Source organism: Protopterus annectens, chromosome 8.part0 (genome assembly GCF_019279795.1).
Source record: "Protopterus annectens isolate FY-2018-M chromosome 8.part0, PAN1.0, whole genome shotgun sequence".
Lineage (NCBI taxonomy): Eukaryota > Metazoa > Chordata > Ceratodontiformes > Protopteridae > Protopterus > Protopterus annectens.
Window position 1 is genome coordinate 265,391,159 of NC_056741.1, and position 27,641 is coordinate 265,418,799.

A 27,641-nucleotide genomic window follows, 5' to 3' on the forward strand; every position below is an offset into this window, starting at 1 on the left:
CCCACTGAGTGGCACACAGCTATAGTTATCCCGCTCCACAAGGGAGGATCTGCCTTGGATCCCGGGAACTACCATCCCATCAGTCTGACAAGCCTGATCTGCAAGGGCATGGGATGCATTATCATGGAACTTATGAACAAAGACATTGACAACTTTCAAACACTGGACCCCACCCAGTTTGGGTTTGTGAAGGGCCGATCTTGTCTCCTGAATCTGATTGACTTCTTCGAATCAGTCTCCAGAGCTGTGGATGAGGGTAAGGTGGTCCACACAACCTATCTGGACCTTGCCAAGGCCTTCAACACCATCCCACACTCTGGAATCATAGATAAACTTACTAAGCTGGGCATAAATCCCTACGTCACTCGATGGGTTGCCAACTGGCTTACTGACAGAACCCAGACTGTAAAAGTAGCCGACTCCAAATCCATCTGCAGACAAGTGACAAGTGGAGTACCTCAGAGTTCAGTCCTGGGACCACTCTTGTTTGGCATATACTTCTCTGAAGTGCAGGCCAACACTAAGGGACTCTGGCTAACAAAGTTTGCAGATGACTGCAAACTGGGAGCCATTATTGAATCCCCAAATTATGTGGATATTCTACAAAAGGGCCTTTCAGAAACAGATTACTGGTGCCAGAGCCATGGGTTCAAGCTTAATGCCAAGAAATGTATAGTTATCCCCTTTGGAAAAAAACATGTACCCATGAATTACCACATAGGTGGCAGGACACTAAACATTGAAAGTGTGATGAGAGACTTAGGGACACAGGTGGACTGTGGTCTCACTTTCGATAACCACATCGCCACAACAGTCAGGAAATCCTTCTAAGTGGCACACCTCATCACTAAGAGCTTTTCATCCAGAAAAAAGGAGGTCATTGTCCCACTGTACTCATCCCTCATTAGACCCATTATAGAGTATAATGCCTTGTTTGGTATGTACCTCACAAGACATTTGCAACAGCTGGAAAGGCCACAGAAATACCTTACTAAAAGAATCACAGGCCTAAAGCAGATGCCATATGCTGACCATCTAAAAAAACTCCAGCTATACTCTGTGGCATATCATCTACTCAGAGGTGATCTCTGCTTAACATACCAGGCCATGTCAAACCCTGAGCAGTTGGACATGCTCCACTTAAAGAAATCCCAATCCCTCAGAGCCACATGCTCCAGGGATCTAAACCTTGTCATCACAATGAACAAAACTTGCTGGAGGGATAGGTTCCTGACCCAGAGACTCCCCATACTCTGGAATAGACTGCCCATTCATGTCAAGCAGAGTGCTTCATTGGCTGTCTTCAAAAGGAATCTTGATGATTGGATGGGAGATAGGAAATTCACCCCGGGGATCATGTCAGTTGCCCTGCTAGACAGGAGTCCAGAAAAGTAAATATTGTGGGAAGAAATATCCAGGGAACCGTTATGGCTAGGCTTGCATAGGCCCTAGGGCCGATAGCCTAGTACCAGCCTATGAACCTATGAACCTATGAAATACTTGGAAAAACTGTACAAGTCTATTTTTGCTATATTTTGCAGTGGGGCAAGTGCCCTGTATCCTCTACACCCATGCTAACATAATATACTAACCCTAAAATTATCCCAGACATATTTCTCTTTCTCTCTGTCTGGACACCACTTACCTTCCGTTGAATATTTTTTGCTATATATTCCTCAATAACCCATCAGTCACAGAATTTCATCTCTTAATCTTCCATATCCCTCTCAAAAGCTAACGTTTCCATTACACAACAATATATCACTCTCTCTGTCTCTCTTTCATATCATTCTTTTACATTTCCATCAGCCCAATCTATCTCGAGTGATGTCTTTGTATAAACATTTCCTTTAAAGTATGTGTATTGCACAGTACAATCACCACAACTGTCAATGTATTTATTTTTTTATGAAAGATTCACTTTAATGTATGTACACTAAAGCTCTGTCTCCAAAGCTGTCTTTGTATTATTTTTGTAAAATATCCACTTTAATGCATCATGTTGTTGCACAGTGCAGTTAATTCATTGTTGAACTCTTAGTATGTCTTTGTTATAGCCTTATAAATGATTTTGCTTTAATAGATGTTTTGCACATTGCCTTGATAACCTTGTGTATGCAACCATGGAGCTTTTCTCCCTAAGTCCCTGATGAAAAAGGGGATTTAATTTCCAGTCAGACTTTCCCAGTAAACAAATATAAACAAAGAAATGTTATTGTGGCTAGAATATATCTGTAAAGTTACCAAGGTTGCTTGAGTCTGACCTGGCTAAAGATAGTACGGTAACTGCCACTGATCAGCGACTCGCTTGCTGACTAAGCGGATTAATTTCACTATTAAACTGTTAATGTTAGACTCTGTCCAGCTATTCATATACAAAAGGTCTGACTTAGGTAGTACAGCATGTTACTGTCAACAGTTACTGTTTACCTCTGCTTAATGACTCATTTACTAGATGTACATTTTTCAAACTCAACGGCCCTGTTCTGCTAACTTGCCTATGACTAACGATGCATTGCTGAATGTGTGGTATAAAGTAGAATGGCACTTTTCTGTTCTCAGCTGCTCAGTAGGTCATAGTAGAGCCACCGTTCATATTGCAGTATAAAAAAAGCTGTTAAATTACACTGCTCTTACAATACATAATAGCGGTAATATTCTCTTGGCTCACCTGGTAATATATATTGTTAGTATTTAATCTCTAGTCAAAAAGTCACTTGTGATAATGTTCATGGCTCTGTAAATTGTCTGCTTAAGATGTAATGTGCAGCAATGGTAATGCTAACACTGGGGACTGTTTAACTTATGTAAAACGAAGCTCTTCAATGCCCTATTGTATAAATAGAAGCTTTGACTCATATTTGCATATCATAACATATCTCAGATAATGCAAGTGTATTGTTAACCTCTACAAGATCAGAAGTGTACCAGAACACAAAGCTCTCATTATTAATGTATAAATAGCAGTCTCTTCCACATTGAAAACCCATGTCTGGCCATAACATTTGGCTTTGGGACAGATATATTTAAACATATCCTATTTCTAAAATGCTACTATGTTCTAACAGTTCTGGAACTGTACTACTATGAAACTCATTTAACTGCAGTCCAGGCGACATACAGCATCTTAAATTAAATACTGTTACAATAAGTGTGTTACTGAATACCCTGATGCCCGCATGTTAGCTAACAGTTTGCTGCTCATTGCACTTAATATAACTCATCAGCTTAGACCTGCATAGCTACAATACTGTAAATGACTACCAAGGATTGAAGTACTGCATTTTACATAAGCTGTTTGTCTTGCCTGTTAGACTTTGAATATAATTATCTAGAAGCTAATCATTCTGCATGTACTAATAACAAATATTGTCTTATATTAGCGCAATATAACACTGTAGCCTAGTTTTTCACCCATAAACCGAGTAATAATTAATCTAGGTATCTAATGTAAGAATTAACTAATTCCAATCTCCCTTTGGTCTTGCCCTTTTATCAAATAGATTACCCTTACAGAAACTGTTTCCTTAACATCATCCCAGCAGAAGGACCAAAGCAAAGTGAAGCATAGAAATGTTCACCCACCCACTCTGTGGGCTGAACCCAACAAGAGCTGGTTAAACAGGCGTTTAAGTACATTACTGTGTACCTTTTACCTAGCTATGTATTACTGCTCAGGCTCAGCTTACTCAGCTCCCTAGTATATCCTCCCTCAGCCCCTGCCATATTCTACCCTGTTCTTTATCCCATCTTCCACCTATTGGCAATAACCAGCTCTAAACTCTGTACTCCAAGACTATTTCCTTCATCTCTCTCTAAACGCTCTCCTCTGAGACCACTGCTACCCCTACAATATCATTCTCTAGGGACCTAACCAACTTCTTTATCTTTACCACAGTTACTCTTCCCATGCTTTCCTAGGCTGTTCCCTACCCCTCAGACATAGCTTCCAGCCTTCAAGCCTACTATCTCCTAACAACCAGCATTATATGTCTACTTATACTGGTAACCAAATGCTTACCTGTCTGATTTTTTTTCTCTCTTAGTATCTCCACGACCAGAGCCATCCTTCTCCGTTGATCCTCCGCTTCCAGCTCACTTCACTCCCCTACCCCACCTACATTCCCACCCACCCCCATATCAATTTAATTTGTAATTACAAACCACACCCTAAGCGGATTAATTTCACTATTAAACTGTTAATGTTAGACTCTGTCCAGCTATTCATATACAAAAGGTCTGACTTAGGTAGTACAGCATGTTACTGTCAACAGTTACTGTTTACCTCTGCTTAATGACTCATTTACTAGATGTACATTTTTCAAACTCAACGGCCCTGTTCTGCTAACTTGCCTATGACTAACGATGCATTGCTGAATGTGTGGTATAAAGTAGAATGGCACTTTTCTGTTCTCAGCTGCTCAGTAGGTCATAGTAGAGCCACCGTTCATATTGCAGTATAAAAAAAGCTGTTAAATTACACTGCTCTTACAATACATAATAGCGGTAATATTCTCTTGGCTCACCTGGTAATATATATTGTTAGTATTTAATCTCTAGTCAAAAAGTCACTTGTGATAATGTTCATGGCTCTGTAAATTGTCTGCTTAAGATGTAATGTGCAGCAATGGTAACGCTAACACTGGGGACTGTTTAACTTATGTAAAACAAAGCTCTTCAATGCCCTACTGTATAAATAGAAGCTTTGACTCATATTTGCATATCATAACATATCTCAGATAATGCAAGTGTATTGTTAACCTCTACAAGATCAGAAGTGTACCAGAACACAAAGCTCTCATTATTAATGTATAAATAGCAGTCTCTTCCACATTGACAACCCATGTCTGGCCATAACATTTGGCTTTGGGACAGATATATTTAAACATATCCTATTTCTAAAATGCTACTATGTTCTAACAGTTCTGGAACTGTACTACCATGAGACTCATTTAACTGCAGTCCAGGCGACATACGGCATCTTAAATTAAATACTGTTACAATAAGTGTGTTACTGAATACCCTGATGCCCGCATGTTAGCTAACAGTTTGCTGCTCATTGCACTTAATATAACTCATCAGCTTAGACCTGCATAGCTACAATACTGTAAATGACTACCAAGGATTGAAGTACTGCATTTTACATAAGCTGTTTGTCTTGCCTGTTAGACTTTGAATATAATTATCTAGAAGCTAATCATTCTGCATGTACTAACAACACATATTGTCTTATATTAGCGCAATATAACACTGTAGCCTAGTTTTTCACCCATAAACCGAGTAATAATTAATCTATGTATCTAATGTAAGAATTAACTAATTCCAATCTCCCTTTGGTCTTGCCCTTTTATCAGATAGATTACCCTTACAGAAACTGTCTCCTTAACATCATCCCAGCAGAAGGACCAAAGCAAAGTGAAGCATAGAAATGTTCACCCACCCACTCTGTGGACTGAACCCAACAAGAGCTGGTTAAACAGGTGTTTAAGTACATTACTGTGTACCTTTTACCTAGCTATGTATTACTGCTCAGGCTCAGCTTACTCAGCTCCCTAGTATATCCTCCCTCGACCCCTACCATATTCTACCCTGTTCTTTATCCCATCTTCCACCTATTGGCAATAACCAGCTCTAAACTCTGTACTCCAAGACTATTTCCTTCATCTCTCTCTAAACGCTCTCCTCTGAGACCACTGCTACCCCTACAATATCATTCTCTAGGGACCTAACCAACTTCTTTATCTTTACCACAGTTACTCTTCCCATGCTTTCCTAGGCTGTTCCCTACCCCTCAGACATAGCTTCCAGCCTTCAAGCCTACTATCTCCTAACAACCAGCATTATCTGTCTACTTATACTGGTAACCAAATGCTTACCTGTCTGATTTTTTTTCTCTCTTAGTATCTCCACGACCAGGGTCATCCTTCTCCATTGATCCTCCGCTTCCAGCTCACTTCACTCCCCTACCCCACCTACATTCCCACCCACCCCCATATCAATTTAATTTGTAATTACAAACCACACCCTCAATTACCAGGCATTACCTCCTACCAACCCAACTGGTCATCACACATTTATACAACTTCAACCACACCTCGGCTTCCACACCCCACTCTCACTCTACTAACAGATACTGCATTAACTTACTGCAATACTCCACTTGCTCCATCCACTCTTTACTCGTTAAAGTAAATCATGTACCACACTACAAATAATCAGGATCTGAGGAAGGCACACGCCAAAAGCGCTTATCCTGTTCTTGTTTTTGTTGTATTAAAGTTCCAGTTTTATGTCTATGGTATTACGCTCCTTGATACTCAATAAATTTAACAAACTCTACCTGCACATATTAAAGCAATTATTATCATGTAGTGGGGACGTACACCCCAACCCTGGTCCCAGCACTCCACCTAACCCATTCCCTGATCTTCTTACTCGTCTCATCCATAGACACAAAGCCTCTCTCCACTATCTTAACCTTAATGTAAGAAGCATCCTAAATAAAGGACATGAACTGCATGCCCTGCTAGCTCTATATAAACCTGAAATTGTACTACTGACAGAAACCTGGCTAAAAACAGAAATTAACAACAATGAAATAATTGTACCAGGTTACAACATCATTCGCAAAGACAGAATAGGCAAAAGGGGTGGGAGTGTAGCACTACTATTCCAAACCCATCTCATTTTGGAACAATCTGATGCTAATTTACCAGACATAGAGAATGCAGAAGTCATCCTTGCTAGGCTAAAACTGAAACCCAATAAACACATAAATATTATAGGCTGCTACTGTCCACCAGCAATAACATTGCCAAGATAGAAACCCTCCTAGAATGGATCTCTAATTCCCTTCCTTAGGAAAATATCTTGTTAAGAGACTTTAATATAGACTGGCTCAACTGCTCTGCTCACAGTCCATCCACCCACATTAACCTCCATGGGTTTATCCAGTTTATCTCATCCCCTACTAGGACTGATAAAATCTCCAAACATCAATCCATTCTGGACTGGATTCTTATATCCGATCCCTCACTCACATTTCAAGCAGACTGTCTGCCCGACAGCCTTAGTGACCATCAAACTACATTCCTCCTTAGAGGTAGAATGCACCAAATTAACGAGGCAACCTTTAGAAAAATAAGAAACAAAAGGAACTTCAAACCAGATGACTTTATAAAAGCCCTAAAATGTTGCAATTGGAAACCACTAACACAACTATCACTAGATGAAGTTGTCCACTACTTCAACACATCCTTCCTACAAATCTTAAACCGTCATGCACCCACCAGAAATATTAGAATAAAAGCAAAAACAAAATATGTCCCCTGGCTAACCAAGATAACTAAATCCATTCTCAAAGACAGGGACAAAGCATGGATACAATATCACAAAAACAGAACCCAATAAACAAAACAAAACTACTTAAAACTCTGGAATAAAGCCAAAAAGCTCATTAAACTAGACAAAATCAACTACTACCAAAACCTTCAGGAAAAATATTATCACAACCCTCAGAAATTTTGGGCCACTATAAACACTATACTCCACCCAGGCAAATCTGGCACCCCAACACCTGCAACAGATAACAGTCAAGATAATATCCCCACTTAGTTCAACAAATCTTTCACAGAAACTGTTAAATAACTAGCTGAAACCCATTCTAACAGCAAATGTTCTGTCCTAACAACCCCACTAAATTGCACAAATACACAAGATAATACATCCCACTTTAGCTACACCCAGTGTCAACCAAATTCATTTTAAAACTCCTCCACAAACTCAAACCTACCACCTTGGCTACAGATAATTTACCAGCAGAATTCTTACAACTAGAAGGAGAGGCTATAGGCTATCCTTTTACTATTCTAATTGATATCTCAATATCAGAATGTAAAGTACCTATTATACAGAAGATCTACCACATAATACCACTGCACAAGGGTGGTAACTCCTTAGAACTCAACTACTACTGACTAATTGCAATTTTATCACCCCTATCAAAAATACTAGAAAGAGTGGTTCATACCTGAGGGACCACCTTCTAAAAAACAATCTACTAACTAGATATCAACACAGATTCAGACACTTCCACAGCACCACAACAGCTCTAATATTTTTTACCACACAGTTAACCAACACCAAAACAGGGGACAGCCAGTTTCTGCCATTTTTCTTGATCTATCTAAAGCTTTCGATATGGTCAACTATAATAGACTCCTTAATAAATTACCCTCTCTTAATATCAACACCCACTCAGTCTCATGGTTTAAAAGCTGCCTATCAGAGCTCCAACAAGCAGTAAAATGGCAAAACCAACTATCCCCTCTCCTACCAGTATCCTTAAGAGTCCCTCAAGGCTCCAGACTTGGTCCACTTCTTTTCCCTCTATTCACAAACTAGCTCTCATCCTCCACACCCAATGCATCAGTGGTACAATACACTGATGACACCACCCTCATATGCTCAACTCACACATTAGCAGACCTTCACTCCCTAACCCAAAATTGCTTCTTATTAGCTGAAACCTGGTTCACCAACTCACAGCTTATTCTGAACCCAAATAAAACAAAACCCCTTCTTTTCAGACCCTGCAGAACCCCTCCCCATGTGACAACTTTACCATCATATCCAATAACAACACCATAATCAACCCTACCTCCCACACCAAACTATTAGGTGTAGAAATAGATAACAACCTAAAATTTGACATTCGCATAACCTAAACTATCAAAAAGGTTCACAAAAAACTTGGCCTCCTATACCGGAACAAATAATTTCTCACAAAACACACCAAATCCACTATAGCCAGGACACATATGTTGTCCACCAACCTTTACACATTCCCAGTTTTAACCAACCTCTGTAAAACTGACCTACTCAAATTAGAATCTTGTTACAACAAGATAGCTAGATTTGCTACTCAGACCCCATATAGGTCCCATCAAATGTATACATTGAGAAAATGCATTTAAATTACTAGCCTGTGGCATGCATATTTTGTGTGATGCATTTCTTATAAATATATAGATCCCCTTTTAAATGTTGAAAAACCAGTACATTAAACTGCAGAAAATCAAGACCACAAACATGAAAACTCACTTCCCTGAAACTTTACAACATCGACTCCTGAATTATCGAACATCAAAAACAAATAAAAACTTCATACTCTTCACTGAATCAAAACTGCAACTATTTTTTAAATCCTACACTTTTGGAGGGGGGCAGTGCCTGCCTGAACCCTCATACACCTCACATATTAAATATATCAACTTCGAGATTGCACTACATTGAGGAAAGTGACAAACTATGGATACACTCTGCAAGATAACATTCGAGACAAAAACACCGATAGTACAAAATGCTAAAAGGTTACAGGACACAATTTTATGTTATCAAAAATGTATTTAAACACTAATGGAATATGTTTAAGTGGATCTCCTTCAGAAACCCGAAATCCCACTCACCCGAAATCCAAACAACCAAGACAAAAAACCCAGAAGAATGACTGCCGGGAACATCGACAAATCACTAATGGTAAGTAACCGCTCGCCCACACACTAAACATACTAAAACTCAAGCAAAGAAAACCCACACCCCCCTATGTGGGTGGCTGTGCTCCCCACCCCCCCATAACTAAACATACCAACTCCGAGATGTCACTACCATGGAGGTAAGGGTCAAAGGTCAGCATGCTGGCCAAGTGGTTATTTACCATTAGTGATTTGTTGGTGTTCCGGGTGGTCAGTCTTCTGGGATGTTGGGTTTTCCATCTTGGTTTTTTCAGCTTTGGGTAAGTGGGATTTTGGGTTTCTGAAGGGGACCCATTTAAGTACGTAATAGCCTCTTTAAATGTATGTAGTATGTCCTTCAGCAAACATCGGATGTTACGTTCACGCTACAGGACTTGTAGGAACACCGTATGCAACAATGGTATGTTAAAACTTATGATACTGTTTCTTACTACATCATCCCATTTCAACAGGTTAAAATATAAAAATTTTACTGCTGTTCTTTTAGAAGAATTGTTAATGTACTGTATAGGAGTAAGACGATGTATCCATTTAAAAAACATACAGTATATAAATATGTATAGATTGTATATTGTAGCAGAAATGTTTAGTACCACAAGTAAACGAAGTACATTTTTTTTAATATTATCATTATAGAGATTATAAATTATAGTTAAGTCATTTAGAAACAGGAACGCAATTTGTGCAATATGCTGTTCTATTTTTTGAAACTCGACATACAAAAAGTTCGACAACATGAAATGTAATCCTGTAAACTTTCAGCATCTTGTACTTTCGATGTTTTTGTCTCGATATTATGAAGTTCAGTGTAATGGAATTTTGTTGTTTTATAGCAGATCGATATAGATATATATATATATATATATATATATATATATATATATATATATATATATATATATATATATATATATATAAAATTTGTCTTATATAGACATAATCTTACATCATTTGAACTACATGTACCATGTCTATATAGTAAGATGTATATGTACGTTTTGCATTGTCTCTTTATATGTATTTGAACTGTTTAGAATACTATAATACTTTGTATTTACTCTGTTTTTTGAAATGCATGCTTTGGCTGTTTTTGTATTTGCATACTGGGCCTGAGTCGTGCCTGAAAAAGTCTATGGAGCAGACCAACTACCTGATTAACAAACAGTAAATAAAATAAAATAAAATTGTATAATACTGCTGCATTGGGAGCATTGAGAAGCTTGTAAATTATATTCAGGTGCAGTTACTAAACAACTGCAGTTAAAGCCTGGGTATAATGATCAATAAGACTGAATTTGGGACTTTTACCAAATACTGTGCCCATGAGAATGTAAGAACACATTTCCAATGTGCACCATACCTTGCCCATATTACCTGGGTCTTAAAATGAAAAGGACATGACTAGAAGAAGAATTAGTGCAAATGTTATTAAACCAAACTGTCAGAAAACATCTGTTTATCTAAAGTTCTCCCTCTAGTTATTTTTCAGTTTAAACATACTGTCTAGCAATGTCTGCTAGCGTAGGGCTATATTTGTACAACAGACTTTTTGTGGCTAGCCACAAGACTGAATGGTTTATGAGCTGCAGCCTTATACCTAAATTACTTTTCTGATTGCAGCTTTACTGCAGTTGCATATTCAGTACAGTTTAGCCTTTTTTTGAGAGATGTAATTCAGCGCAGTTTCTTGACATTGGATTTTACTACACCTGCCCCTGATACTACTAAGGCAGCCAGTAATTCACTTACAACTGCTAGCTTTGACTCTAGCCACAGTAGTGAACACCTGTGAAGCTAACTGCAGTGATACCTCAACCAAAATCTAAATGCAGGCAGACCTGTTGCAACTTGGTGAAATCCTAGTATTATCTAGCAGACTGTATGAGTAACTTTAGTAGTGCATTACCTGTGCATCGCCATATAAACTACTGACAGGTGTGCAGTTTCTGGGTGCTCCTATGCAGTGTGTATGAGTAACCTTAGTAGTGCATTGCTGATGCATTGGCACACCAACAAGTGACAAGTACACTTTTTCTGAGGGCTGATACGCACTGTATATGAGTAACCTTAGTAGTGTATTGCTGGTACACCACCATGCAAACTAGTGACAGGTACACTGTTTCTCTGAGCTTCTGTACACGGATATTCTTAACAGCTGTAGCAGGATAAGACGCTGCACTAAATCCTTTTACAGGCACTCCTCCAGTAAGTTGTTTATAAATACAGAAGTCTCACTTCTCAGCTCCTACCTGCAGAGCATACCGGATCACAGCCCGCCTTAAAAACATAATGCAATGTTTCCATTCAAGTCTGTTCAAGTGACTCGAGGCTCCAAGTGCTTCAGTTTACAGATTGTGGTCTAGTTCTGTTGGAGTGGCACTTTTTCTTCATTTGGTTGTTGGTCGAATATTTCCATTTTTCCCTGCTTCTTTGTGGGAGAATGTGGGAATGTATGTTCTGAGCATACATACCCAAGGATGAGTCCCAGTGAAGTTCAGAAACTTCACAGGAGTACTGGTTTCAGGGGGGACTTGGTTGTCCTCAGGAGTTATATCACTCATGAAAGTGCCCTTTGCATATCAAACCCTTGGTGTGTTACCAAGATGTGCACTGGAGATAGGACAAAAAAAAAAACAGGAAAAAAAAATGAACTGTCCTTGATTCTTGCCTAAATGGCATCTCCTCTCAATTGGCTCTTGCCCCTGTGATGGGGAATGAATGGGCCAAAACCAAGAGAATGTCTGAAGGTCATCAGGTGGCAGGGGCAAATATATTAAAAAAAATGTCAGGTGTCATAACAGACAGAGTCATGAATGTGGCAGACATGCAATGATAAGACGTTTTGACTGCATCAGTGAGCATTACATGGCCGATCTCTCCAAATGATTTTGCTTCCCTGATGCACTGTATTCATGGCTGAATGCAATCAGTACAGATGTTAAGAATTCAAACAATTCACTCTTCTGTCTACATTTCAATAAGCAGTTTTCTTTATAAGTACAGGATTAACTCGATTAGCATTTTTAAAAAAGGCCCACACTGATGAAGATGGCACGGCAGGAGGGAAATTACCCTTCTAGAAATAATTTTTCACACGAATTATATACATTTGTGAATTCTAGTAATAAAAATGCATAGAAATGTTTTAAGAATCTTGATGCTAATTGGCAGTTCAAAGAGAAATTTTGAAATGGACCAGATTAAAGGCAATTTAAGGAGAAAGGCAAGGATTCAAGAAGCCTCCGTGTAAGAGTTATAACTCTTACACGGAGGCTGCAGTTAAACAGAGTGATGTCAGCATGCTTTGCATATTCATGAGAGCATGCTGAATCACATCTAAGTCTAACACGGTCCGTGTAAGACAGTAGGGGGCATGTCCGTAGGCCAAGCCCTTCAAGCGGACACGCCCCCAGAAGTGTAAAAGTGCCCAAGGTAAAAACCCACAACAGAGTCCACAGAAATGTGAATAAACACAACACAACACATGCCCCCACAGACTATGAACATAAAATATATAAATGAACATGTTATATATTTTTTTTTAAATTGTAAAGATGTTTAACCGTGAGTGCGCTCATTTGCGCGGGCGTACCCGTAGCGCAGCTACAGTTAGCAGTCAGTGGGAAAGCATATAAGAACTAAATATGCAAAATAAGCCAGGAAGCAGTAGCGTAGCGGTAGAGATGTTGGCTGAAGAGCAGCCATTCATGGTTCGAGCCCCCACAACACCAATTTTTTTTTTTCAAAATAAGCAGGAAACAAGTCCCTGACAAATATGTACACATAAAACCACAATTTATGTAAAATGTAATGAAATAGCCCATTTATATTGAAGACATGTGAGGTAACAAAAGAATAAAAAATGCCAAATGTGCTCATAGCTGAGCTACAGTTTAACAGAGTGAGTGCATCTGCCCGTAGATGAGCAGTGGTTTAACTGGTGCAAAATGAGTGCCCATAGCTGAGCAGTGGTCTAACACACTAAATCTATGTGCCCCTAACTGAGCTGAGCGTAATATGTGTGCCCATAGCCAAATGAGGCTTAAAGCAGCGTACCCCATTTGCGCAGAGCTGCGCACTGCGCAAACAAGCTAACTGATGGGCAACGTTGAGCAAGCCGTATCAAAACTGCCTTTACACAGACACACCCCTCAGCATGTCTAGACAGTCATGAAAAATAAAAAGCAGTGGCCAGGTTCGAACCCAGGATACTATACACCATAGTCAAGGTACCAAACCACTAAGCCATGACAGCAGTACCTAGAAATGCAATAATAGCTAATATATAGGAATGAATACAATCTGGAGCATGAAAATGCAGGTTTACTGAAGTTGATACAATTCTAAAATGGCCAATCACAGATATGTGCGGGAAAAACGGACTATATAAGCCACATAGGTGGGAAATCACAGCATAAACGATTATAGAACTGACCTGCAGGCAGAATGACAGGAGTAGGAGAGGGTAGTTGCTTTCGAGCACAGAGGTGGGGTGTTGAGGAGTCCAGGTACATGGTCTGGCTCCTAGTCCATAATCATGAGGCCCAACTCATGCAGGGCCAGGTCCTCTGGGGAGCATACAGGGCTGAGGCGTGGGACCGGTTGGCTCATGATCTCACCAGTGCCACAGGGATTCCAAGGACTGGTGAGCAGGTCCGTCACCACCATGCGGACCTGAAGAGACACAAGCAGGACCAACTGAACCTTTGGATCCAGGAGGCCCGGCAAACACCCAACGCCCCACTACTGAGTAAGTAACATTTAATTATGTATGTAAGAAATTAAACTAGCTGATATTATGGAGATGTGTATTCCAATATTACTTCATTTATATTACAGCTGCAGGTGTCCGTTCTGCGAACCGCAGAGCCTATGGCGATAGGCTGGTGCGGTTGCGCCACCAGTCAGGTCAGTAATCCACTACCAGTAACTGTAAAGAAATATAAAAGTATGACAGTCAGCAAAAGAGTGCAGTATAGTCAGTAAGGAATAAAATCTGCAAGTAACAGTGTGAAAGTGTATGCAAGTATTGCTTGATTACAAAAGTGTGTTTCAGCCTGTAAGTTAAACCGAAAAATGAAACTGTCTGACATATATTCTGAAATAAAAATGCCCTACCTGTAAGAAAATAGTACACAACCTGCAGCAGGCTGAAAAGTATAGCTGCAGAAGATGATGAAATCACATGTGTGAAATATATCCCTGTGGAAATACTGAAACATGACAGAAGTGAGACTGCTGGAAAGGATTGTAATAACTACAGGTAAAACATGTCAATAAAGCCTAGAAGTAAGTACCATCCTGAATAGTAAAATGAAAGCAAGTGAGAGAGTGTGAGAAAGTGTCATGAATCCAGCAATACAGTAGTAATAACCCCTGAATAAAGTATACTGCAGTCAAGACAGAATGAAATGCATGTGAGATTCAAAACCAAACAGTGAAACCTGTTCAAAGTGTTGCTGCATCTGGAATGTGTATCCCAAAATCTGGATATGTTGCTCTCAGTCTGCAATATGCAGATAGGATGATTGTCTGATATACCAAACATCCACACTTGTCTACAGCTATATAAAGCAAATGTAGCAGGATCATACCTCTCAACTGTCCCAAATTAATCGTTTTTTAACGAGTTTTAGGGTCCAAATAATGGGGTGCCACGATTCCCGAGTGGCACCCATTCATTTCCGATTTTTCCCAGCTTTTATTTTAATGTTTTTTTTTTTTCGCTATTCGACCTGACGTCATCGCGTACGCGATGACGTCAACACTGTCAGCCTGTCGGAATTGAGCTTTCATAGCTGTTGAATTGGATCTGTGAGCGGGACCAGGAACCATTAAACACTTCAATGGTGGTGCATTTGCACCTGCGCGAGTGGGACTGCACTGTATTTATTTGCTGATGCTGGAAATTGTGCGAGCGACCGGAACTGTTGGAAACTCTGGGACTGCTTTTCCGAGTGAGATTTATTTGCTGCATTGTAGGACTATCATTGTAAACAATGAGAAAGCTTTCCGGTAAGGACTGCAGAGCTGCTTTCAGGTATTCGTGTGTGTGTGTGTGTGTGTGTGTGTGAGAGATCTCCTTGTTGACAGTGTAGACAGAGACTGCGTAGGTTATAGTTCTGTAAAGTACAAATGAAGTGATTTTTTTTTTTATTATACACATTTATTTGTAATTCATTTCTGAGGAATGACTATGCTACAGAGGGATATTAAAAGATCATGCAGTCGCAAGAAGAATGTGTGTGTGCTAACACTGCAAAAAAAAAAAAAAAATCACTTCACTTGTACTTTACAAAACTCCTGCAGCAAATAAATCTCACTCGGAAAAACAGTCCCAGAGTTTCTAACAGTTCCGGTCGCTCGCACTTTTCAAAACTTTTTATAATCCAGGATTATAAAAAGTTTTGAAAAGTAGAATTGCAAGTTGAAAACTCGTTTTAAAGAGTTGTTCAGACACGTCCATTTCTGCAAATGGTGGTAGATTACAGATTATTTATTTATTATTTTGTTAACTGAGATAGCATGCAGATTCATGTGGACCATTTCAGGTACGGCCCAGGGAGAACCAGAAATCTAAAACCAAAATAACGGTTCTCAATCTTCCATCTCCAAAATGCAAAACACTCCTACGCATGATGATATGGAACAAGTGTATAAAATGTGGAATACTTAATAAATACTTTAAGTAGGCAGCTCGCAACTTAACAAAATGCGTTTATTTATACGTATCATGGTTTAAGAATACAGTGGATTTTAGTTGTGGAATATCAACAGAGAATCGTGCTGTGTAAGGTAATGGGGTATGTTACTATAGTTTAAATTAATCTACCACTTCTAAAGCAGTGAAAAGTGACCTCTTTGAATATAAATATTATGAGCTGGTTGAAAAGTTCAGAGGAGGAGATTAATTTTAGTTTTGCTGGTAATAATTTCCATAGGCTTGGGAGTAGTGTAGAAAACCAGTGGTCTGTGCCGGGTGGCAGTTGAAATATTTGTTGGAAAGGAAGATGTATGGGGTGCCTCACAAGTTGTAGCCACTGTATAGTTGCAGGGCCAGATTTCAGATTGTGATGTAGATAAAACTTTTCTTTGGTAATATAATAAATTAGTTGAACTGTGGGTTAGTGGTTGTGAAATTTGATGTCTTGAATTTTTGTTTCATAAATATTGTGGGAAGAAATATCCAGGGAATTGTTATGGCTAGGCTTGTATAGGCCCTAGGGCTGATAGCCTAGCACCAGCCTTTGAACGGCGTATCAGTACCCTACCCTACCCTTCTGTAAATATATAGTTACTTTCAACAAAGTGTTCTCACAGCTAAAATTGTACTACAAAATGTCGCACTTGCTAACACCAGCCTCCTATTAAGTTATAGCAAGAAATACCACAGATACAAAGGTTCTTGCTCTGGCAAGAGTGTGAATGCTGGTTTTCTTTTTTGTTATTCTTTTTGGTTGGGTGTATTGGTCGGGTAATTATCTAATATTAGGCACAAGCCAAGCATTTCTTTATTTTTCTGGAATTCCGTTAACCTCGGATACTTCACAGCAAGTGAACCAGGAGGAAGGACGGATTCCACTTAACAAGAATGTTTCACAGAGACCGAGCGGGACTTGGAATTCAGCAGACACTGTAGTTGACTCATTTAATGAACAGTAATTTTGGAGATAAGGGTATCTTTAATTTACCTGTTTGGCTTGCTAAGACTTTTTCTTGGACTGACTACTGACTGAAGGGATCTTGTTGGGGGAAACATTTCTGCTTGGGGTGTGTGTGTGTGTGTGTGTGTGTGTGTGTGTGTGTGTGTGTGTGTATAAGAATGTTTAATGGAAAATGTAATCTTGTATCCATTAATTCAGTTTAATTTGTTTATGGATTACTAGCCTAATAATAAGCTAAAAATAATTTAAAGTTACTTATAAAGCTTGCTCTAGAATAACATTTCACTCACTCATTTATATATTAATAGTTTCAGTATCCTCTCAAATGTTTATTCATATTGTAAATCAGCAGCTCATTACATTTTCTAATCAGATTTGAAATTCATTGAGTCAATGTTCAAGATGAAAATTAGTGTTGGTTGTGCAAAATTGGAAATACTCATGACTGTAACATCATATACACCCCCAAGTACTGAGAGGCTTGTAAATGAGACTATTTTATTTAAGTAATTTTATTTTGATGAATGGTAAAGTTTTAAGCACTTTAAAATTAGTATAGTGTGTCAGACTAAGCTTTTTATGATAGGGTTTAGTTCATGCTGTGTTGTAATCAGAAGTCCTTATTTAGTGATAATAGTTTACATTTCATATATTCTTTTGCAATTTATTTAGCATTTTTAAAGTGGTAGCACACTCTTAAGTGTGAGAAGCTGTGCAAGATGCCTATGGCTTACACTGTCATTCTGTTTTTATAGTGAGTGTGTGTGGAAGTAGACTTTGTTGATGGACATGTTCTGAACTGGCCAGTTTTGTCATTATTGGTTCATGCATTTTGTTGCATTGCCTACTGGAAAAATGTTCAAATAGTACATTTAAAATGTGCTCTAAGTCTAACAAGTGTGCTGTATTATACAAGGAATATTATAAAGTCAGGAAGGTGTATCAAAGAACATGTGTATGTTTCTTGTTTTGTGTGCAATGGGCCTATGATTTGAAAACAGCCCAAAGTTAATCTTATCCACCACAGGCCAGATGCATTTTCTTTGGATGTAGAGTGGGTTTCAATGCTGTTTCAATGAATCTGCATTTCGAGGGCAGAGACGTTTTAATGCCAAGTCTATTTTCATTGTGAGACAGTATTGCTTTGTTTAGCAGATGTAAAAATAAAATGCAAATAATCATTGTAGAAGTAAAGTAGTATGCACATATTAGTGTTTATGGTAAATGGGGCGAAATAGCCAGGTAATGGCATGGGACATTGGAATGGCTGCAGGGGGTCAGTGGTGCCATATTTTGGCTGTCTGTTCTTCAGTTTGCGTTTGAAAGTTGGTATCCCACAATTCCACTGGAATGGGTGGGGTTACATAATTATGTATGCAAATTTTATGTTAATCAGCGTACAGATTTGTACCTATTTTTCATGGGCCTTGTCCAGATTTTTGATGTTTCGAGGTTGAGAGGTATGAGCAGGATGATGTAGCTGAACAAAGCTAGATATGAATGTGTGTGAGAAACCATAAAATGTATATTGATGTTGCAGTAACAGTCCTATCACCAAGTTGAAATAGTTATCATATAGGAAACTGTAGTTAGAACAGTAGTGTGTATATAACTGTAGCTATTAGAAATGTACAGCATATGTATTGTTATTCGAAGGTGTTAATATTACTTTATTTACCCCACCCTATAACCACATATAACCCATTCCACGTGAAAATGGTATGTGCAATCACAATTAACACCCCTGGACGTTTGTCCTGTTGGGTCATATATATTTGCATGTCCGTTGATGCATCTGCCCTGTTCATACATCCACACCTGATGGCCTGTTGCCATCAATTAACCCTGCATGTTGTTGGACTGTGTATTTCTGTTCAAATTATGCATGTGTTATGCACGCTGTTCAATGGTGTGAATATCTGGGTGTTTGGTTAATGGGAATACTAATGCATGCTGTTACAACTAATTGTGAATGGTATTATATGTCACTAACCCAAACTGTCATGACATAATGCAAAACATAGGACGATAGGGAAGGCGGGTTCCAGCGGACCCACCTCTCCCACCTCAGCTGGCGAGTGCACCTGGCACTAGTGCCGAGTCTGGACCCTCCTCCGGTGGCCCTGTGCCAACTGCGGGGTGGAAGCGCTACAGGGGATGGGGCTCGCCCCCCCTCTGCAAGTGTGGCTGGAGGAGAACCACCACTCACCCTCCGTAGCATCCGGACTGTGGTGCATAGGGAGATTTGGGACTCTTTTCTCGAGCCCCTACGCCAGCTCGAGGCACGGGTGGCACAACTAACGGGCATGCCTGTTGCCCCGCCTACACAGCCCCCAGCACAGCCCCGTCCTGGGCAGTGAAGGAACAGTGGCAACTGCCTATGGGTGGGGATATCAGTTCCACTGTTGCCATCTGTGGGCTCATGGGCTCTGGATATCCAAACCTCCATCCCCGTCAATTGTGTAACCCCCCCACACGTGTCATACACCGCCCCTGTATGCGTCTTGTTTGTCTTGTCTGTTTACCTACCCAACCTACCTCCCCAGCTGTACCGACTTCCTTCACCTGACATACCACTCTCACCTGAAAAAAAAAAAAAAAAAGGGCACTCTGTACCCACAAAAAAAATTACGCCCCATACATAGCTGCCCATTCCACGCACATATCTGCTAGACATGGAACCTATCAATTACAATTGGCTGTACAACAAGTATTATTGTTGTCCTGACACCTCTCGCAGGGGTGGAAGGTTTCAAATGTCACACCAAATTACATACATATGCACAGCTGTTGCTGATGAAGAAATGGGCAGCTATGGGCCTTACCTACATCCCTCCTGCACATCCCAAGCTTGTTTCCCTACTGTCTTACCTTCTTTGTGACCCCTTTTTCACCACTTTCCTGTCTCCCCATTTTCTTTTCTTTCAAAGAAAATAGCGCGGGTGTGCGCAAGAGTAAGCACATTTAAGCGGTTGTAAGGATGTGTGCGCTTGTGTGCGCGGAGCTAAATGCCAGTGCGCATGCGTGAGCTCCACGCAAACCAGCGCTAACCCTGTTACAACTGCTTAAAAGTGCCTTAGTCACTTTGATTGACAGGTCTTGTAGTCAGTTCAGAAGCAAAATAAAATCCCACTGGCAGTCCCAAACCCAGGACCTTGGAAATAGTTGTCTGCATGACTTACCACTAAGCCATGACTCTTACACAAGAACATTGTGCTAAAATAAATATATCATGTAATAGTAGGAATGAATGTAAAGGGAATATAGATGTGTAGTACACAAAGCATGCCATTTAGAATTACTATCAAAACTAGTGGATTTCCATAATAGTAGTGTGTGAACAGAAACAGCCATGCTAGTTGGTAGCTAGTAGGTAATAATGTCACTATAGCACCTTGCAAGCCACACACATACTCACAGCAGGATAATCACTGCCAATACCCCACAACCTCTTACAGGAACACATCTGGACCAAGTAATAAAATATGTGGAGCAAAGGCCCAAAACCAGGGACACATTACAAATAATGTTACAACAAACGCAGACAGTTCAGAGAGTAACAGGGTCTGCATTTTGTGGGATGTCTGGAAGGGTATGAAGTCTGAAACTTGAATGTTTGTCACCATATTCTGACTTGAGCCCAGAGTGATTTGCCAGAAAAAGGTGTGCATGAGATATTGACCAAAATATGAGGCAGAAATGTGGACAACCTGCAAATATCTGTACACATGACTGGTCTGACACCACCATATTTGAATAGTTAAGAGCCTAGACATAGCAACAGTGAATGACTTACAGGGATGCCCCACAGACTCCATGTGAAATGTACAAACAGTAGGCAGAAAGGTGTAACACATGCAATGGTAACTATGGAGTCCTGAAAGTATTCACCACTTGCATGGCAGAAAAAGTGTAGTAATACATATGCTCATGCTAACCCACAGTCACAACTGCAGCATACCAGACATTTTAATGGGTGTACCCCACTGATATGTACCATTCCATGAGGCAGATAACAGATGACCCTGAAAGTCTCTGGGGCCTGCTCAGCAGCATACTCAAATACACTAATAGATGTCAAGGCCCACACCATGGCCAGACCACACTTCATGCTGTAACACCCTAGCAGATATAGCAAGCATTCCAAGGTGTGAATGTACATGGAAAATAGGAAAGCTACAGCAGCACACTACAGTCAGGACACCTAGCAGGCATACAAGTAGTGACTGTAAAGGGCAAATATTGAAGCCTTAGCAACAAAGTGCAAGCAAAAGTGAAAGGAAAGCACACACACACACATTAATAGTAGTAGTAGCTGTAGGTGTCAGTGTACATACACAGTTAGTACATGAAACTGGAGAAATGAATGGAGGAATGTTAATCTACAACACACCTGGAAATATGAGAGAGATACCAACCTTTACACTCACAGAACATTGTCCACAGCATAACAGCATGGTCCCTGCCCTTAAAATCTGAAAGGGCTACGCCTATCTCACATACCTTTTTGTAGCACTGTTCTGAAATCACAGTGAGAACTGCAATCAGTACACAACTGGCTGCATGCAATTAGCAAATGCTGGCTAACAATTGGTGCAGAGGCCATCACATGGGCATATGCAGATACCTACAAAAGTATGCTGTACTCCCAGTCCACACATGCAATACTTTCATTGCACCCTGAGAAGGACGTGAGAGACAGACAGACAGACAGAGAAAGACAGATATACAGACAGAGACAGAGAAAATTGCAATTAAGCAGACACAAACAAATTGTTCAGCAACAGCCACCTGAAAGCTGACAACTGGGAAGTGGAGCAGCAGGACAGAGAACCAGACGACAACACAAGCAGCTGTGACAAACACAGGTAATGTAAAGTAATACTATAAAGGTCTACATACTGTGAACCCTCCATATGTGTCATTGGTCTGTATCCATATGTATATGAAGATGTGTAAAGGGCAGGGGACATACAGCAACTATCAGTAAAGGCTGTACATACATTTGTATGTGAGAGCATCTATGTGCACATATCAATGTTGGTTGATTGAAGGTTGTAGTGCCATGTACAAAGTAGGTTTCACAGTTATGTATGTTTAGCAGTATGTTAGTGTGTGTGTACAGTATGGTAGACAAACATGTTGATATACCTGCCTATCATATGGATACGTATGTATGTCAACATATGTATGTGTGTGTGTGTATATATATATATATATATATATATATATATATATATATATATATATATATATGATATGCATTATATGTATACATACATAGAGAGAGAGATGTAGGAATACATAGACAGATGTAGATAGAATATTGTACAAACATATATATGTAATGCACACATACAGATATAAATATATGTAGATACATATACATAGACAGACTGATCTGACTATCTACAGGTATGACTGTATATGACGACCTTCAACACACCCTGCCCCACCCCTCTGTCACTCTCACCCCCTCTGTGTCCCCCTCTCTCCACATCTATAGCAATATATGTACATCAATATATATATGTGTATATGTATACAGACATATATATATATATATATATATATATATATATATATATATATATACATATAGATATATCTATATACATATATATATATATATATATATATATATAGAGAGAGAGAGAGAGATGTATATAAATTCTGAGTGAGGCACATGTGTACAGATGTATTGCAACAGGTGCCTGGTGACAAAGGCATGGAGTGAACACCAGTGTCAAAACCGGAGTACCATACCACATTTCAAATCACCTACACCAGTAACCACCAGATATGTGATTGGCTGCCCACCACTGCATGTGTCAGGGGTGAACAGGGTCATAAATGTGTACAATAGTGGCCCCAATGATATTCACAGTGGCACACTATCCCTGGAATACCTGCACATGGTATGTGTCAGCGAACATGGTGTGTCAGCTATGGACATGTAGGTCGGTGTACCCTCCACACCACATAATGGATGCCATGGTATGGACCTCACATGACAGCTACAGATATGGAGAAGGACACAGTGACATGTACAACACTGTGACAATGCACTCAAACACATTACCAATGCACAGTGACTGACAACACCACAGAGTACACATATACTACCCACATAGAGGTTACCACTCCTGGATTTACATATGTAAGTCACACCCATGACAGATGTCCAACAACCATAGTAACACCTCACACCATCCACAACCTAAATGACTGCTGTGTGTCGCCCGTGCCACTGCAATAGAGTGCACATGTGGAGGTAAAAGTTCCTACCCACAGATAAGACATACCCTGCAATAAACCACACAGTGTTAAGAAGCAAGACTCCCCATGAGTACATGTCACACATACCCCTGCTGAATGTTAGTCAGATAGGTAATATGCCATATGAGTCACCCTGTGTAACTGTGTGACAGCAGCAGGTACCATCACACCACATGTGTCGTAATGGTCAGGGTAGCAGAACAGTATGCTGCTGTAGTCCCAGGGGCAATAGCATATTGTATAGTATTGTATTGTAATGTAATGTATTGTGTTGTATTGTATTGATATGTTGAGGTGCCTCCTTCGTGGAGTTGAACCACTGCTGCTGTGCGCCAGTGTACAGGTACATATCCTGTAGTCAGGCTAGTGTTACATAGCACTTCTATATGTGTGTTTAGCTCCTGTCAGAGTTTATGTAGCATGCAACTGGGGTTACCATCAGGTCCCATTCATGTTGTGTATTCTGCTGTCCTGAGGGTGGCTCTCACTTGGACATCTGTAATGACAGGGAGGTTACAGTCAGCTGGGATAACTATGTCTTATTTTGGGGGAGAGGGTGGGGTGACACCTGCACTGAACCTGTCTGCCACAATATTGTCAATATCTGTGGTGTCAGTGAAATATTTGTTGTTGTGTACTAACTATGGGCATAGAGGATGGATCCTGACCAGGTTGCTAACATAACTGAAGAAGGCCTTCTGGTTATCTGTAGTGTCCCTCTTGATTTCCCTCTCAAAGTTGCCCATGGATGTTTGTATGATGGAAAATAGATCCTTACTAGTGCTGCTCAGACATGCCCTCCCTTTATGGAATTATGCTCTGTCTTGCAGTAGCTTCCATCTTCTGTAATACAATCTGTCTATGGCTGGGGTCCACCAGACAGGATGCTGTCCCTTTGTGGAGAGTGTCTTGGTCATATATGGGATTGCATGATCCATGCATTCTCGGAGATGTCTGTAGAAAGCAATTGTGTAGGGGTCAGCATTGTGGGTTGTATCTGCCACTGGCCCAGTGGGCTGAAAGGATACCATGTCACTGTTACAAAGTGTAAAGTTTGCATCTGTAATGTTATTCACTATAGTCATTTGTGCTGGTGGTGGAGGTGGGATATGTATATCCAGGGCAATCAGTGTGTGGTCAGCTCACAGTAGTTGATGATGTAGGCCATACAGTACCTAGATACAAACCCCCAGAGTGAGGAGGTGCTCTTGACCTGAATCAGTGTTCTGACTGCTGGGGTTTGGTAGTATGTTGTATGGAGTGTGCCAGGTACTGTTGCACAGTTGCTGGCTGAGCACTGATACCTGGCCATTTACATGTGTATCCACCAATAGACAGACAGATGCTACATATGTGAGATATGTTGTATCATAACAGTCGAGTAGCATGTGTAGTATGTGTGCCAAATTCTGCTGACATATATTGCTAATATCAGGTTATTTTCTTTCTCAGGTACATGGCCCACCTACGGAATCCCACTTACTCCACAGCTGAGGATGAGGAGATGCACCAGAGCCTGGTGCGGGATTATGCAATACTCTTTTCCCGCACCAGCCAGAATCAGCAGGAGAGGGCTGCACTGTGGCAAGACCTTGTCCGTCGGGTAAATGACATAGGCACGCATAATAGGACATATGAGCAGGTACGACATCACTGCAGTGATTTAATCAGACATGTCCGTCAGCGTGCATCAGATATCCACAGGCAACAGGTCACCACAGGTGGTGGGGTGGCTACACATCCCCCACTCACCAGACTGGAGGGACTACTCATGAGTGCAGTGGCTCCAGTCCGCCAGCAACAACAACAGCAGCAGACATGCATTATGATGGAGGCTGGAGCCACGCAGCAGCAAGACAGTGAACATGCAGGTAATATGCCATATGTATAGTTGACTGTTGTGTACACTGGTAGTTAATGCATGTGTGAGGTGTGTCCTTGGTTTGTAGCAGTGGGAGCTGACAGCATGTCGCACAGCCATGACTGTCAGTATGCGTGACATTGCGGCTGCCATCAGTGATTTCACCGATGTCATAGACAGACGTTGTGGGGACATATTAGACCGGTTCCACAACTACATGTCCATGAGCTAGGGCGATGGTGGGTGGTTGAGGCATCGACGTGGCTGTATGCCAGCAACAGCAGCAGCTGGCAGTTGTCACGAACGACAACAGGGCCGCGGCCGCCCCCGTAGTGCCAGCAGCAGCCCCAGCAATGCTGGGTCTGTGCTGTCATCAGACTGCCCCAGGAGACCACGTGCACGTGGCTCTGGCCAAGCCCAACAGGGATCTGTGTCCAGTCAACGAACACCTGCTTCTGATGACAGTACCCAGTCTGGGTTGGTACCGGATATGGTCCGTAGCACCCCTGCAAGGCACAGGTACCGTGTCCATGGCCAGAGACACTGATCTGTATGACCTGGCAGGTACAGTCTGTGGCTGTCCACAAACACCAGTATATGGCAGCCATGAGGTGGAACTGTATGCATCCATAAACACATGCAAATTGACAACACCTAGGGCTACCCCATACATGCACACACTGCATCAACATTGCCCCACCTTCTACTGCTGTCCCTCACCAACACACATACACATACATGTCAATCGGTGGTATCGGTGGCTGACTCAGGCATACCAAGTTCACACCCTGTGCATATGATGAAACTGTGCCACCTCCTGCAATCTGTAACAACTGTGCAGGTACAGGTTAACATGTTGCTGATGCACAGGGTGACCACATAGATGTGTAGTAATAGTATCATGTTGTTAACAGTACTGTGTGCTGAATTAATTGTGGGTATATCACAGCATGCCTGATGCAGTAAGTGTGTGATTGTCATGTACTGTTGTCTACACCCATGGTAAGTACCATAGTGGATCATCTGCACATGTTGGCATACTGGTGGTAATGATGTCAACAGAAGGCTACATACATAGGTAGCACAGGGGATAAGGTAATGAATGTAGTAATACGCAATGATGGACATGTAAATTGCAAGTGGCATGTTGCCCACACTGGACTCTGCAATGCAGATGTTTGAGGATGTTGATATGTGTGCAGTACTACACGACTGGTACAGGACACACAGGAGCACCCTAGCACTGCATGCTCACATCTCATACCATGCTAGACAGCCCCAACACACAAAACTAACTGTCACAGGAGGGAGAGTCCCCATATATGTCAGGGATACTGTGGTGGCAGGCCAGGTAGCATACATCCTACTAAGTATGGAACCACTGAGTGAAGGCTCAGTGTCTGTTATTTGACGTGTATTACTGCAGGTATGAGCACATGGGTTTCCATCCAGTTATTGTACATCCTGACAGTACATGGTCTGTACACTTGTGTGCTGAGACTGGACCCTAGCCATCTGACCCATGTATTTCCATGTACATGTGCATAGTGCCTGCATATTTGCAGTGTTACCTACTGGAAGTGGTACAGCTTGTTTGTTGTACAATGGACTATATGCAGCCCTGTTTACTGTAGCTTTGTTTGCATGAATGTTTGCTTGCAATTACCCTGGAATACTGATCACACCTGCAATGCATAGTTATAGAGCTTCTGTGGACTCCTAGTGCCATCTGCATAGCTTACTATATGTATGTCCATGTCCCACTTGACAGGATGTCACTGTTTGTCCTGTTCACATGTACATTGCCTGTGACACAGTGCATACGACTTACCTGGCATGTGTCCACGTGAGCAGTCATATATGCTACTGCTAACTAATCATAGGCACTACACTTTCACATATTCATCTTCTGTTGAACTACCTGCTTCGCTAGGGACGGCCTGCACCTGTCACCCCTGGGCTTTCAGATATTGGCAAAGGCTCTTGCTACCCCAATAGTGCCTATGTTAGGCAAGGCTCAAATGATAAACCCACCTTCATAGGTATCACAAGGGATAAGAAACTAAGAGTAATGCTACCCAACGCCAGAGGTCTAAACCTCCAGATGCATGCACCCGAAACTCTCCTTGGCATGGAGAACATCAATATCTGTGCAGTAACAGATGCCTGGTTCAGGGCTACTGAGAGCACACCAGCACTACCAGGTTTAACCTGGTTGATTTCTTTAAAACAGTCACCAAGGCCATTGACGAGGGGAACGTGGTTCACACAGCCTACCTGGACCTCACAAAAGCCTTCACAACA

General features: G+C 40.9%; 1 protein-coding gene across 1 annotated transcript in view; it reads right to left on the reverse strand.

Annotated features, from left to right (window-relative positions):
* SEMA4A (semaphorin 4A) overlaps positions 1-27,641 on the reverse strand; it is a 1,666,552-nt gene that overhangs the window by 1,028,813 nt on the left and 610,098 nt on the right. The gene's annotated exons all lie outside the window — the stretch shown is intronic.